This window comes from Balaenoptera ricei, chromosome 3, assembly GCF_028023285.1.
Source record: "Balaenoptera ricei isolate mBalRic1 chromosome 3, mBalRic1.hap2, whole genome shotgun sequence".
NCBI lineage: Eukaryota > Metazoa > Chordata > Mammalia > Artiodactyla > Balaenopteridae > Balaenoptera > Balaenoptera ricei.
Window position 1 is genome coordinate 35,752,667 of NC_082641.1, and position 16,338 is coordinate 35,769,004.

Here is a 16,338-nt window from a genome sequence, read left to right on the forward strand (position 1 = left end):
AAAAGGGCAATTTCACACTGCCTCAAATTGTTACAATGCTTGTTGTCAACATTTAACACTAATCACTAAGTTTCATTTTTCTCAATTGCCTACCATTTCACCTCAATACCTAAATCCACTCCATCAGGGTTAAAGCTGACAAACAGTAAGTCCTTGTTCAGCCTAAGTCATAACTGTAAATTAAGAAATAACATTTTCTATGAAAGTCAGTAATGCACGAGGCATAAGCATTTGCATTAGAAAGGATTACAGAAAGTACACGTATAAAAGTTAATGGCTGTGCATTTTGCCAATCCTTTTCAGTTAAGAGGACATATTATAGAGTCTAAAGCTTCCACAAGGTTCTCAAAAATAGTGGGGAAAAAGTAAAATCAGAGAACTCTACATACATATGAAGGAAGATCAAGACTTCAGGATGAAACAAAGTTCATCAAATATGGCTCTTTTCCACTTTTCTCTATTTTCCAAATGTTTTATAAACAGCATTAATTTTTACAGAAAGTTGCTTTAATTATAAGATACCATTTTTTGGGTAAAAGATTGAGATCTTCATTCAGACTATTTGGAGTTTTCCAAAATAATATAATAATATCTCCCCAAATAGCAGGAGGTTCTTATCTGGACTTCATGTGGCATATTTCTTCTTTAAAAGAAAGTTAATCTTTAAAAATATTAGGGGACTTTTGGATTCTGTCTGCAATGTTACATAATACCTTTTCTGTTACCTGTTGCCCTTTTTTTTGAGCAAAAAAAAAAAATCTTTAAAAGAAAGGAAACAAAGGAATGTATTTGACTTTTTGTTTTCTACAGAAGCCTGGTGTTAACATGATTCAATAAGAATTTATGAGACTCTTGCTAGACACAAGATACTTTGCTAGGACCCATAGGAAATGAACAAGATTCCTGCTATGTAGGTCATAAAATCTGGAAAGAGAGACATATATGTTTAAAAAAAGTATGAGGTAACCTGAAATATGATAAATTTTAATAAAAATGCAAAGTTCATGGAAACAGAAAGTATCAGATAAATTCTATTTGAGGCATCACTGAAAGATTCATGGAAAAAATGGAATTTGGGGAGGAAATTCTAGGTGAAAGTAGTGGATGTAGGGAAAGTGTTGGGAGTGTTAAATGAAGTCCTTCAGTTGAGAGAACTGGGTAAGGGGAAAATCAGAGAGGATGAGACAATGTGTATGAGGGGAGCCCTCCTCAACTTGCCTTGTCCTACCTTCTCAGCCTTATCTCCTATTGCCCTTCCTTTTGCTCTCTCATTCCAGCTACTCCAGGCTTTTTTGAGTTCCTTAAACTCAGATGGTCCTCTGGCCACATGGACTTTTCCCATGCTGTTCCCTTTGTTGCATGTTTTTGCCTGGCTAAATCCTACCTATTTTGCAGATCTCAGCCCACTTCCTATCCTTAAGGAAGTCTTTTCTGATTCATCTAACTAGATTATATTATACCCACTCATAGTATGCTATCATTTTCCTTTGTGACACTTAACACTTAAAATGCAACTTAATAAGGATGTATGATATTTTCATTAATGCCTGTCTTTCACCAGACTAAGAATTCCAAGAAGTAGGAGTGGTGAGCACTTGTGTTCATCCTTTTATCTCCAGGTCAGAGCACAGTACCTGGCACATAGCAAACATACAATAAATACTTATTGAATGAATGATGAATGAAGGTGGAAATGAACTAATGATGTACAAAAAGAGGGAAGGTATGCAAGGTGACACAGTTTGCCCACTCCTACAAAAATAATGTCAATATGAAAAACAAAACATTTGCTTTTGAGTTGTGAATTTAACTACGTGTTTTTCAAGTGTTTACAACTGGTTTCCAGTGTTCTCTTGAAAAATTCATAGTTTGCAATTTTGACATTGTGCTACGATGCAAGGAATTTGAATCAAATAATTAATGAATACCCTTGGGAGATAAAACCCTGTGGCATAATTTTAAAGTTTCACTTATTTTGAGGAAAGTTTAGAATCTCCTGATTTACAAGAAAACACAGGTCAAGTCTTTCCCACCTACCCCAGAAGAGCACAGGGCAGCCACACCATGAATGCTTAATATTTGTCAACTGGAAACATCCTCCTGTATGAGCCCCTCAGCAACTCTGATTCTTGACCTGCCTGATTCTTCACTCATTCCATTTTGCCCCCATCAGATTGAGTAACACTGCCTCTTTAACTATGTGCTCCCTGACCCCCAGCGTGAGGTGGGGAACTTCTGCATGCAGCTCAGACCTGGAGAATGGGCTTGTGGAACCAGAAGATTTAGTACTCCAACCCAATACTCCAAATTGCCAGTATAATCCAAACCTATAAAAATGTGATTTAAAGTGTCCTGATTGGTCTATGCTGGACCACCTAACAAGAGAGGAGGGGAAGAGAGATGACCCCAGTCCTTAAGAACCATTTGAATATGGCAGACAAGAATGCAAGAGAAACAGCTGGGAACTTCTAAGAGCTACACTTCCACAGTTTTAGGAAATGAAATGTTTTGAAAACATGTATCAAGGCAAGCCTAGTTACCCATTTAGTGAACCTGGGCCACACCCAGTTTGTTTAGAAAGTTAAGCAGTAGCTCTGAAATGTGGTTATATATGTAAATAGCCTGGAGTTTTTTCAACTATACATGCTTGGGTCCACCCAGAGAAAGGAGTCTGATTCTATGACGATGGGGGCTAGGTATGTGTGTGTGTGTGTGTAAATATACATATATATGTACATATATACATATGCACATATATATTTTATTAAATATTAAATTTATTTTATTTCTTAGAAATAATTCTACATCAAATATCAATACATAATTTATCATTATCATGAAAAGTTATTCTGGAATAAGAGGGAAAGACAATCTCAAAATTCACTGATCAATTATCAGGATGTTCCAATGACCAAATCAACCTCATGTTCACCTTGCTCATCTGCAGAACTCAATAATATTAATATAGCCAAATTTGCCTCACAACTATATATATATATTTATTTAAAAATTATCTTTGAGATGTGATGTTGGCTTATTGTTATTTTTATTGAAGTACAGTTGATTTACAATGTTGTGTTAGTTTCAGGTGCACAGCACAGTGACTCAGCCATATATATATATATACATATACATATATACATATGTATATATATTTTTTTGAAAAATCTTCTCAGGACATCTGAATATTATCCCTACTTAAATACTAGACTTGAACAAATTAGAGGTACTGAATATAAATCTCATCCATCTGCCCAAGGAAAATAGTCTAGATTGTATTTACCAATGGGGAAAAAGAAGATCTGTATAATTTGGATTGTTATGTAAGAGACTAGGAAAGAAGGAAGAAAAGTAGTGTTACCATTGGAATCCCCTGAGTGGGACCAGGCATTGAATGTATAAGTCTCTAGGTCCAGATATTTCTCTTGTGTGAGGGGGTGGAATCGGGGAGGTGGTGAGAGGCAAGGGAATGACCTTTAGTGTAATCCCCCGTTTATAATTCCTTTTGGATAACAACAGTAAAGAAAAGGTCATTTGAGCAGTTCGGGTGGGACAAGGACTTTCTTTACGGTGGTAGCAGCAGGGATACCATAGCCATCACTGCTGACAACAAAAATTTGGTAACAGAGCACCTGTTGTTTTCCCATGGCCACTCCTGGTCCACAGATCTTAGGGAAACTAAAGTAGCAGTTACAGCTTCTATACCAAAGAAGCTGTTATTGGGAAGCAAGGCTCTACATTGGGCATTGGGGAAGTGATTCACTGGAATCGTGGCGTTATTGCAAGCTTTCCCAAGCAATTCAGTTTTCTTATATTCTTCTTGGTAGAAGAAAGTATCCACCAATAAAATTTGAGGAAAGGGCTAATCTCCCACAGTCTTGCTACATGTTTTATAATGAAAGCCAGTGTCAAATAAAGTTTTCCACACGTATAACATTTATTAAATATTTATTAAGAAGGCAAGTATCACAGTTAATAAATATATTCTGTAAGCTTGATGAAGTTCCATTTCCATGTCATCTAAGTTACTTAAGCATACTTGGTATTAGAGATTCATATGAGGCAGATTCCCAAGTCTGTGTCCTCTAGTGGGCATGAGGCAAACAGATGTACCCAGACAGCTGGATATAGGATCTATTAGGGATCAAGCCGTGGGTGATGTTCTTAATGGGTACAGGATACAGACCTTGGTGAATCCTTCTGTCTAGATAATGCAAGATTGGAAATGCCTCATTTCACCAACAAGAGCTACATATAACGTCCATTATGTTATTTAGCAAGACGTTGGTTTCAGCAATAAAACCTATTTTTTTTACATTCAGTATGTTAAACATATCGATAAATTTATTGATAACCAGCGTGGCTTCTGGTACTTGACACAATGCTGGCTGACCTCTCATAAACAGTACATTCTTGATCACATGCTAACTGACTACCTCTAGATATAAAATTTTAACTGGTCCCTGTATAATGTTATACTGTCTATAACAAAGTATTTTAAAATAAATTTCCTATATTGATTTAGGAGTCTTTCATTTTTCCAGTGAGGAGTAAACCTAAATACCTAGGATGGAGGCTTATTTTATTTAGGATACTGATAGGACTCATCTCTTCTATAAAACCATATGATAAAAAAATTAATAATAATAATTATAACATTACTTAACATTTATCAACAATGTAATATATTCCAAACACTGCAAAATATTTATACTTACTTTCTAGTTTTAATCCTTATAACAACCCATAAGGTAAGTATTATTATCTCCATTTTGTAGATGAAGGAATTGAGGCAAAGAGAGGGTACACAATTTGGCTAAGATCATGCAATGAGTATTTCACAGAATGGCTCAGTGTTCAGATGTTTCTGTATTTCTCTGTCATACCAAGGAGGTGAGTGTTATTTTCCTTTAAGGAAGATCTATTTTCTTCGTCTAAAACAGCTCTCAAACCTGGCCATTTCTCTGGGTCTCCACCACCACTGGCCCTATCCAAGTCACCATTTGTCTTCCCTTCAATCCTTGAACATTCCAAGTTCTTTACCCCTCAGGGTCTCTGTAACTCACTGGGCCTCTAACTAGAAAACTCTTCTCCCTCCCCTTTGGATGCCAAGCTCCCTCTCCTCTTTCAGGGGCCAGTACAGTGAGGCCCTCCACGAATATCCTATGCAAAGTAGACACCTGATTCCATCCCCACCAAATTACTTTCTATCATCTCGTCCTGTCTGTGTCCTTCATGGCACTTATCCTAACGTGTAATTGTTTGTTTGTTTGTTTGTTTTGGCTGTTATTGTTCTACCTGCTGCGCCCCCCTTCCAGAATTAAGTACCACAAGGACAGAGATTGTGTGTGTGGTGTTCTCTTCTCTAACCCCAGTGCATGTGACAGTGCTTGTCATAAAAAGGCCTCTTGGTGAATTCTTGAATGTTGAATGAATGATTTCAGTCAAGGCTTAACTGACATATATTAGATCTACTCTTCCTTTGAGATGTTCAAGATGAGACAGTCCTTTGGTTAACTGACTTTAATGGTGAAAATCTCTTTCAAAATGTTCAAACTGAGCTCTATAGCAAATCTTCTATGTGATTGATTTTCTAAAACTTCACAGAGGCAAAGATCTGAAGGGAGTCTTAAAGATACTCTGATCTAATCTTCAGAGGAACAGACTGAGGCTCACAGGATTTTAACAGCTCTGAAATAGACAAGAGTTGTTAAATTTAGGAACTCCTAAATAGACAGGAAGACAACAAGGATCCTTTCCCTAATGTTTCTGGAACTTTCAAACTGGGGTGATCAAAAGTGGAATCTTCAAGATATGAATTCCTGTCCCCACTCCATCCTCAGCAGATTTGGGTCTGCGGGTATGTATGATTTAAAATCTCCCCAGGTAATCTGACCATCATTCTGGTTTAAAAGCCTATCTCTCCAATACTATTTATCTCTAAAGACCACACTATTCATAATAAAACACAGGGAAGAAGGGAAGGAGCAGTATCACCCTCTCACTCCCTGTCACAGTAAGATTATTGTACTTCAAAGAAGCACCAGTGCTCTTTCCCAGAACCAGTCTGAAGTATAGTTTCCAGCTTCTGTGCCCAACACCCAGGTGCACATTTCTACTGCAGCTTTTAGCATGAAGCAATAATCACTTTCTCTCAGCCTTTCTCTTCTGAACACTTCTACTTAGTACTTTCTAACTGCCTACTTTAAGTGTCACTGCTTCCCAAATATTACTTGCTGTTCATCACTGATCCATTTCTGGGCCTTAAATATGATTTCCAAGCAAATCCCACGTATTACACCACAGCATGACTTAAATGCACATCACAAGAAATTACCTAATTTCCAGAGACTGCAGTAAACATGAGATGACCTTGGATAGCTTAACCTATCATCTTACTTTAAAACCTTGCATCCTTAGTTTCCTTTTGTGTTTCTCACTTTACACTCTCTACATGTATTCTGATTTCATTGCTCTCATTCTCCTTTTCACATAGAATTAAACATAAATGCTAATATCATTTTTTTCATTTGGCACTTTAAGTTTTTAATTCATCTAATATTCCATTTTATCCCATTAGCTATTGTATGAGGTGAGTAGGAAAGAGTTTTTTTCTCCCCATATTACAGATGATGATACCAAACCTAGAGGGGCTCCTGCACACTTCATCTAGAGACACCATCTGGAGTCCTGGCTGTTGTGAAAAATACAAAATAAGACTTGTATAAATAGAGTGACTTTTCTTAATGGAAAGACTTTACATCACAAACATGAGAGTACATCCCCACTAATGTATAAATTGTAGTAATTTTACTTAAAATCCTCACAGTTTTAAGATTATTGCTAGTGGATACTAAAACTTTTATTACGCTTGAGAATGGTACCTTTTTTGCATAATATTTTCTAGTTAGCTAATTAATGAGCTACAAGAAAGTGTTTCTTTTTTGTAGTTGTCCTATAATCTTGCATTTTACTGAACTCTGTCATCAATGCTAGTACTTTTCTTTTCACTGATTTAATTGGACTTCCTTAGTAGACAATAATATTACATTTTTTTCTTACCAATTTTAATATATTGTTTCATTTAAAGAAAAATCTTCTTGTATAGGTTAGAACAAGTGTCAGCAACCTTTTTCTGTAAAGGGCTAGGTAGTGAATATGTAGGTTTTGTTGGGCTATATTGTCTCTGTCTCAACTATTCAACTTTGCACTTGCAATGCCAAAGTAAGCCATAAAAAATACATTAATGGGTGACCATGGCTGTGTTCAAATAAAGCTTTATTTACAGTGTGGAAGTAGCACCAGATTAGAAATATCAGCCAATGGAAGATAATAGAAGACCCCCAGAAGACCCACACACATATAAACACTTGACAGTGGAGACACTACAGAGCAAAGAGTGAAACATGATATTTTCCATAAATTGTACTGGGACAATTTCCCTATAGCGAACAGAAAATGAATCAGATAAATCAACCTCTGCCTCATACCACCAGAAAAACCAATTCCAAGTGAGACTTGAATGTGAAAACCAGCAAAATGAAGTTTTTAGAAGTTAATATAGGGGAATAGTTTCATTATACCAGGTAGGAGAAGATTTTATTAAAAAGGACACAAGAAATACTAACAGCAGAAAAAAAGACCAATATATTTGATTACATTAAATTTTAAAACTTCCTTTCATCAAAAGAAAGTGAAATGGTAAACCAGACAGTGGTAGAAGATATTTACAACATACATACTTGACATAAGGCTTCCATCATATGTTGTGTTCCTACAAATCAATAAGAAGACAGATACCCAGTAGAATCCAGTAAGAAAAAAAAAAAAAATGGCAAGGGAATTTAAAAGGCAATTCATAAATTAGGAAAACAAAACAACCAAGAATGTCACATGAAAAGGTGCTCATCCTCATTAAACATCAGGGAAATTCAAAATAAAACCACAAGGACAGACGGTTACTCATTCACCAGAATGGCTAAAATTAGAAGACTGAATATCAAGTGTTAGTTGTGAAGCAAGATTTAATACAGAGAAATGCACATGTGTACCTAGGGACATGTGCAAGAATTTTCATAGTAATATTATTCAAATAGTAAAGAACTGTAAACAATTCTAATGTCCATTAGAAGTATAAAAAATAAATTTTGCCAATTGAATTTTATTCAATATATAAATGAATGAGCTACAGCTATATGGAACAGCATGGGGAAAATCTCTTGAACAATACAAAAGAAACCGGACATAACAGCATACATAAAGCATGATTCCATTTACCTAAATTTCAAAATCAAGTGATACTACACTATAAGGTGTTTAAGGATGAGTATTTGGATGGTAAAAGCATAAAGACTAGGAAGCAACATGATATACCTAGACCTGAATCCTTTCTCTCCTACTTACCTGCTACTTATGCCACTGAAATTCTCATTATCATTTGTAAAATGAGAGTAATAATATCTGCCTCTCAACGTTGTTGTAACAGTTAATCAGGATAATGCATGTAAAACTCTGAGCATAGAGCCTGGTGTTAAGGGTTTCAGCCTTTGAGAGGTAATTTTACTGTTGTCCCTCACAGTTTTGAACCAACTGACATTGGAAAAGAATAAAAATAGGGACTTAATGACTGATAAATCTGATAACCATAGTTAAACCACAGTGATGTTTCATAATTCCTTTTGGAGATGGAGTCTCCATAGGCAGCTTTAATGTCCTTAGAGCTTTGTAAGTGGAAATAGAACAAGTGAGGACATGTATTTAGGGGTCTGACAACTTCACTCTATCTAATGAAGAAACATCATCCAAAAGATGTCAGAATCTTTCCATCTCAACATCAGATAGATGCATACTTCTCCCATAGAAGAGGACTGTGTTATCTCATTAAGGTTCCCTCCTCACCTCATGGAAACAGGAGGGCAGTTTTCCCAAACATATGACACATACTGAAGACTCAAAACATGAACATAGTCTTCATGGTTGTGAAAGTAGAAGTAGTGATTATTTTTGCTAGGATGATGATGAGACTGATGATAATTTTAAAAAGTAAAATAACAGGCCACCACTGAATAAAAGATATATAAGTTATAACTCTACAAAGTAATTAAAAAACAATGTTAGGAGCCAAACTGGCAGAGTGTTTCACAAGCATAAATATTTAAATCATACCTTAAGAAAGAGCTTTACACAATAGGTGTAAACAGTCATCTGGTGGCTATGACCTGGGAGCCCCAAGAAGGGGTCCTCCTGAGAATTGTCTCCTAAGCTCCTTGCTGTGTGGGGCGTACCCTTTCAGACATCCATTTCTCTGAAGACCATGGCACTAGAAAACTCCTGTTGAAAGGGTCACTAATAGCATTCATTCTTTGTTGTTCTTAATTAGACTTGAAAGTTTGATCAGTGTACCAAGAAATTAGCCACCATTTTAGAAAAAAAAACAAAAATGAGCCATGTCCAGGAGGATGGTAAACCTGTAACTGAATTCTGATAAGAGGAAGGAGTAAGAAGAGTCTGGAGCTTGGGAAGTTGACTGTTGGAAATAGTATCAAATGTGGTGCCCAGGGGAGGACATCCTTTGGGTATCTGAGGCAAAGGGGAGATGAAGACAAATTTTGCATACTTCATGATTTGGCCAAGGTCTATTCCCATTTTGAGTTATTAGTTTTTAATGCCTTGATGTTAATAATGACGTAATCTGTACACAGATAATAAATTCTGTACGAACGTAAGGAGGCAGAAGTTCATAGCATCACTGGTTTATAATGTGCACTGCTGGGAAATACATGGGACCCTAGAGACCAAATGCTTCATCTTTTCCAGAGATGCTTAATGGAATGACTGAGTGGGTTGCATGTCTATTTAAAGCCTTTCTTTGCTATTGTTCTTCCTCCCTCCTTGTGTTCCCCACACTATGCCCTATCAGAACAGTTTACCAAGCATCACAGACACAAACCTGACAAACTTTTCAGCATTTCTGTCATTCTTAATATTGTGGGCAGGTGAGAAGACTTCTCATTTCACTCAAAAGAGACACTTTGAAACACATCTAATGGATTTAAAATACAAAAAGCAAATAGGAAAAGTTACTGTTGTGCACATTACACAACTTCACTCAACTCATTGATTTGTTGGTACAAGAATAAAAACGATACAGCCACTATGGAAAATAGTATGGAGGTTCCTCAAAAAATTAAAAATAGAACTACCATACGATCTAGCAATCCCACTTCTGAGTATTTTTCTGAAGGAAACAAAAACACTAATTTGAAAAGATTGTATGCACCCCTATGTTCATTGCAGCATTATTTACAATACCCAAGATATGGAAGCAACGTAAGTGTCCATCAACAGATGAATGGCTAAATAAGATGTGATATATATATATACACACATACATATAAGCACACACACACATATATATAGCAGAACATTACTCAACCATAAAAAAAGAATGAAATCTTGCCATTTGTGATAACACGATGAACCTAGAGAGTATTATACTTAGTGAAAGTCAGACAGAGAAAAACAATACCATATGATCTTACTTATACATGGAATCTAAAAAGCAAAACAAATGAACAGACAACAAAACAGAAACAGACTCCTAGATACAGAGGACAAACCAGAGAGGAGGGGGATGGGGAGATGAGTGAAATAGGTGATGGAGATTAAAAGGTACAAACTTAGAGTTATAAGATAAATAAGTCACAGGGATGTAATATACAGCATGAAGAATATAGTCAATAATATAATAATAACTTTGTATTGTGACAGATGATAGCTGGGTTTGTTATGGTGACTGTTTTGTAATGTATAGAATATTGAGTCACTATGTTGTACACCTGAAACTAACATGATATTGGAAGTCAGTTATACTTCAATTAAAAAATAAGTAAAAATTTTAAAAAAGAATAACAACAGGAAGTAAGTCAGAAAGAGAAGAACAAATACCATATGCTAACGCATATATATGGAATCTAAATAAGTGGTACTGATGAACCTAGTGGCAGGGCAGGAGTAAAGATGCAGATGTAGAGAATGAACTTGAGGACACGGAGGGGAAGAGGAAGCTGGGACAAAGTGAGAGAGTAACATTGACATATATACACTACCAAATGTAAAATAAATAGCTAGTGGGAAGCTGCTGCATAACACAGGGAGATCAGCTAGATGCTTTGTGATGACCTAGAGGGGTGGGATATGGAGGGTGAGAGGGAAGCTCAAGAGGGAGGATATGGGAATATATGTATATACATAACTGATTCACTTTGTTGTACAGCAGAAACTAACACAACATTGTAAAGCAATTATACTTCAATAAAGATATTAAAAAAAAAGAATAACAACAACGGCAGCAACAACAGAGCAAACGAAACAAAACTCAAAAATCAAAACAATAGCTTAATGTATTTATTTGCCAGGGAACACACACTGAAGAAATTCACTCAGTAGTACTCTAAAAGCAAAATGTCAATGTAATTTTAGAGTTGAAATATGGGGGGCATTCATGGCACTTATGCCAGTTAATTAAAACTAGTACTCTGGATAGACTGAAATGAATCCCTACCTCTAATTTTAGGTTTATTTATTTATTTATTTATGGCTGTGTTGGGTCTTCGTTTCTGTGCGAGGGCTTTCTCTAGTTGCGGCAAGTGGGGGCCACTCTTCATTGCGGTGCACAGGCCTCTCGTTATCGCGGCCTCTCTTGTTGCGGAGCACAGGCTCCAGACGCGCAGGCTCAGTAATTGTGGCTCACGGGCCCAGCCGCTCCGCGGCATGTGGGATCTTCCCAGACCAGGGCTCGAACCCATGTCCCCTGCATTGGCAGGCAGATTCTCAACCACTGTGCCACCAGGGAAGCCCCCCTACCTCTAATTTTAATTGTTAAAATAAGTCCCATTTTTTACTTGTCAGGAAAAAGTCTTCTGTTAGCTTCATTGAGAATCTAGTCTGCTGGGGTAGCTCAACATTCATAGTCATTTATCAGCTTCAGCTAGTCAGAACCAGTTGTGTGAACCACAGCATTGGTTTTGACATCTAGGAAAGCACTGCTGTAGGTAGGTAATTTTCCTTGCACATGTATTGGGAAGAACAAATCTGACTCCATATTGGATCTGTTTCTTTTGCTTTAACCTTTGTATTCTAGTGCTTTTGCTACAAGTTAATCACTAAAGGGATGTTACCTATAGCTTAAAGTATACATAATGGCCCATCTCTGGGAACTCTGCCTCCCATGCCTGAACATTAAGCTAAAATACCTTTGTTTGGCTCACAGAAAACATCCTGACCAGGCCCACCTGTGAATGGCTGCAGGAAAGAAGAAATTAACAGAGGTTCAGAGTCTGGCTGGAACCAGGAGATATTTGCAACAATTTATCCCCTTTGTACTTTACCTCCTCACCTCCCCCCTCTTTGTTCTATGAAAAAAACTAGCATCCAAACTGAGGCAAGATGGTTCTTTGGGACACTAATCCACCATCTTCTCAATCTGCCAGCTCTCCAAATAAAATCACTATTCCTTGTCCCAACAACTCGTCTCTTGATTTATTGGCCTGTCATGTGGCAAGCAGTGTGAGCTTGGACTTGGTAACATACACAGGGAATTTTGTCTTTATGTTCCTTTTAATTCTCCCTTAAGATTAGCTCCAGACTAAATAAAAATGTCTGCTCTATTTGTTATCCAAGGCACAATTCTTAAAAGCCTGCTTCCCACTAAAGAACCTTTCATTTAACTAGGGCATACTTTCGTATAGTCCCTTCCTTCCAGTACTGTTACATCCCCAGGGGTTGGTCCCATTCCCAGTAATTCCACCCCGTTCCTGCTGTCTGCCTGGGGATGTGGAAACAAGTATATGATTAAAACGACCAGTAAAACAAATTTAGAAAATAGACTCTTTCTTGGTTTCAAGAACATGTACAAATGTTTTGGTATAACATAGAGTTAAGAGTAAAAGAAAATTTGTATTAATAGGATTATTAACTATATGAAAAAATATTACTTGGTAAAAAAATGGAAAGAATAAAGCCCTGAGATTAACAATGTGCAAACTAGTTTCTTTGTGGTGGTAGGATGACATATGATTTTCTCCTGCTTTTTTTTTTTTACTATTTTTTCCTGAAATTTGTATTTCCTTTCTTTTAAGGTATTTTCAGTACTCTGATAATCAGGAAGGAAAAAAAAAAAACTGATCCCAAAAGGCTAATGTCAGTGCAGTAGACACAGGTTAAAATATTATAATTCAGAATTTGGAGTCTCATTTAATGATATTTATACTATGTAATACTAAAATAATAACAGAAGAAATTGACATTAATAATTCTTTTAAAAAATGCATTTATGTAGGCTTCTAAAGAAAAAATTCTTGTTGTTTTCAGTGTTTTTAACAAATAAATAAAAAGAGGACTTTGCAATGCAGATTTTTACAGGTATTAAAGGATTTCTAGAGTCTTATTGGTTTTGGTCATGATTTCATACCATGGTTGTTCTTCCTTATAGTTGTCTATACCTGCTTTACTTTGGATATTTCACTCTGGAAAATAAACATGTTAGTCTTTCCAACTTATCACAGCCTCCCATGGATTCTCTGTATCTGATATTCTACTGTTACTGAGTCTAAGCTCTACTGGTCACCCTACGACAGGCCAATAAATCAAGAGATGAAGTGTTGGGGCAAGGAATAGTGACTTTAGCTGGAAAGCCAACAGACTGAGAAGATGGTGGACTCGTGTCCCAAAGAACCACTTTATCAGAGTTAGAGTTCAGGCTTCTTTTATACTAAAAGGGGAGGCAGTGAAGCTGGTTGTTGCAAACTTCTTTGTGCAGGAATCCTTTGTTCTTGCAGCCGTCCATGCTATAAACCTCCAACAAAACAATTATTTTCTGTTCTGAAACTTTTTATTTCTATATGAATGGAAAATTATTATACCTTTAAAGGCCAGAGCCCTGAGAATGATGTATCATATATATTTCAGGCTCTAGGCAACATTCTTCTACAGAAGTGCAGAGCCAGCATGACTAAGCTCAGGCAACAGAGCACAGGGATTAGAGCTAAAGAAACAGATCCAATATGGAGTCAGGTTTGTTCTTCTCTGTTACATTACCACATATTTAGTTCCACTTTGACCATTGGAAACTCTCTCCTTTCCATACCATCCCCATCTCTCTGGGAGTACTGAGACCTAGAAATTATAATATCCCAAGCTCTTAAAAGTGCAGTTCTCTTAAAGGTGTGAGCTATTTGAAGAGTCAAGCATAGCCTTAGGGGACAAGAGGGCTTTACTCCTACTGTACAATCAATGGGTGATGGGATACTGTTGATTGGCAGCTCTCATTAGATGGAAACAAAAGATTCAGGTCACCGCAACCCTGAATAGTTAGGTTGGACTCTCAGTTCTGTTTTACATCCAGTTAGTTCCCTGTCTCTGGACCCTCCTGCTATCTTCTTGAGGGTTGAAGGTTTCTTCTCTCTACTTGGTCTCCCTCCTCTCCCTTTCCCCTAGCAAACTGTTTTTATCTAGATAAGGAACAGGAATATTCTGTCTGTACATATGCATCCGAATATTTCTTGTTTACACCTAGACCAGTGGCTTTTAAACTTAAGAGGCAGGATTTGTCATCTTTGTTTACTTGGTTATTCAGTGATCCCTTTTCCCCAATATCAGCAAGTAAAGGCTAAATAGAATGAATAAATGCAGGTAAATTCCTTATTGTTTTGAGCTATTAGAAACTGCATGATACACTGGTCTGGCATCCACTTGCCTTGTAGCTTCACTACTAACTCTTATCCAACCACGCTGGACCATTTGCAGTTCCAGGAATATGCTATGCTGTGTCCTTCCTGCTATTCCTTCTTACTTGCTCTTCTCTTTACCAGAATGATCTTCCCCTTCCTCGTTTTGCTAACTCCTTCAAAACTCAATACCAACATCCTCCTCCAGGAAGCCTTCTCTGAATCTCCATGCTTTTCTCTGCACTTCTAGAACAAGAAGCAAGTTCAGATGGCCCTTGAGGTTAATAGTCTTCTCCTTTGTAATTTGGCAAGTTGCTGGCTCAGCAAGTATGAGTAACTCCCCTGAAGAACAGATGGATGTAGTGCCCAATCTTTGTATGCTGCTCCTTTATAACAAGGCCATTCCCTTATAGAATAGCCCACTGTTACATAGTCACCTAGAGAGCCCCTCCCTTTATAAATATGAAGAGTGTTTCAGGGGCAGACTCCCACGGTCTGTCCTATCGCACTGTGGCTGGCCTAGGCACACCACCCCACGACACAACTAGAACCTAGAGGATCACGTGGTTCTGCTGCTTCTCTGCTAGTAAATTTGTCAGCAACAAGCTCTGTTTTATGTTTCAACCACGTGATGGCTGTGACATGGTCTGGGTGCCCATTGTGCCTAGGTCTATTAGGTGAGCACTTTATATGTTGTAATAATCAATTTATGCATTTGAATTTCCCACTAGATTGTAAATTTCTTGGGGGAAGATAATGCTTTGTTTGTTTTTGTATGCCTAGGATTCAGCACAGTTCTTACACATAATTGATGCTCAAAAAGAGATTAATGAATATCTCCTTTTATTCATTAAGCCCCATATACATGACTATTATTTTATTGAGCTAATGATTCCCCAGTGCTTCTGTTGAATACAATTCTTGAATGAAGAATGATAATCCTTAATTGAGGAGATTAAGGCCCTATATGCAGATAATAAGGGATGACACTAAATCAAACTGAATACATCAGAGATGTCTCTGATTGCACACAGTTAATATTTATTCCTCATATTTTTTTATGTTCAAGAGCCATTTCTTCTTAAAATTAATTACGTGGTCCTGGTTCAGCCAAAATGACCTCTGTAATGACTCATGGATCATTCATCACTCTTGTTTATGAGCTCTCAGAGTAATTTTAGGGTTTTATTTAAACCTATAAATTATGTGTGTGTGTGTGTGTGTGTGTGTGTGTGTGTGTGTATGTACTTGTTTTCTTTTGCTTTATTTCAGACTGAGACTGCTAAAAGTCAAATATTTTCATCTGAGATAAACATTAAGATAAGTTGTGTCTACACAACTTGGCATAACTGGACAGTTGTGTCAGAGAGAATACAATACCAACCAGGAAAACATCTAAGTACCCTTTATTTAATGGGTCACAGGAATCCATAGGAATTCTGATTCTGATAAGTTTCATTCTAATCTAATGGTACACAGGTGTGGTTTCCTATGTTGTAACATTGTTAGTACTGAAAATAATTTTTCTGTGTTATTCACATATGTTTTTGAATATTGGAAAAAATAATATGCAGCCCTTCTAAAGATCAGGGCTCTCCAAACTGCTATCACA

At 36.9% G+C, this 16,338-nt stretch overlaps 1 protein-coding gene across 4 annotated transcripts in view; it reads left to right on the forward strand.

Moving 5' to 3' along the window:
• Window positions 1-16,338, forward strand: part of FBXO4 (F-box protein 4) — a 344,490-nt gene that overhangs the window by 273,572 nt on the left and 54,580 nt on the right. The window contains exon 10 of one of the 4 annotated variants that reach the window (XR_009502617.1): window positions 12,272-12,432. The exons of 2 other annotated variants lie outside the window; for them this stretch is intronic. The gene's annotated coding sequence lies outside the window, so the exon portion shown is untranslated. Of the gene's footprint in view, window positions 1-12,271; window positions 12,433-16,338 lie in introns of those variants that run through there. One more of the 4 variants, XR_009502612.1, reaches the window with a different exon arrangement.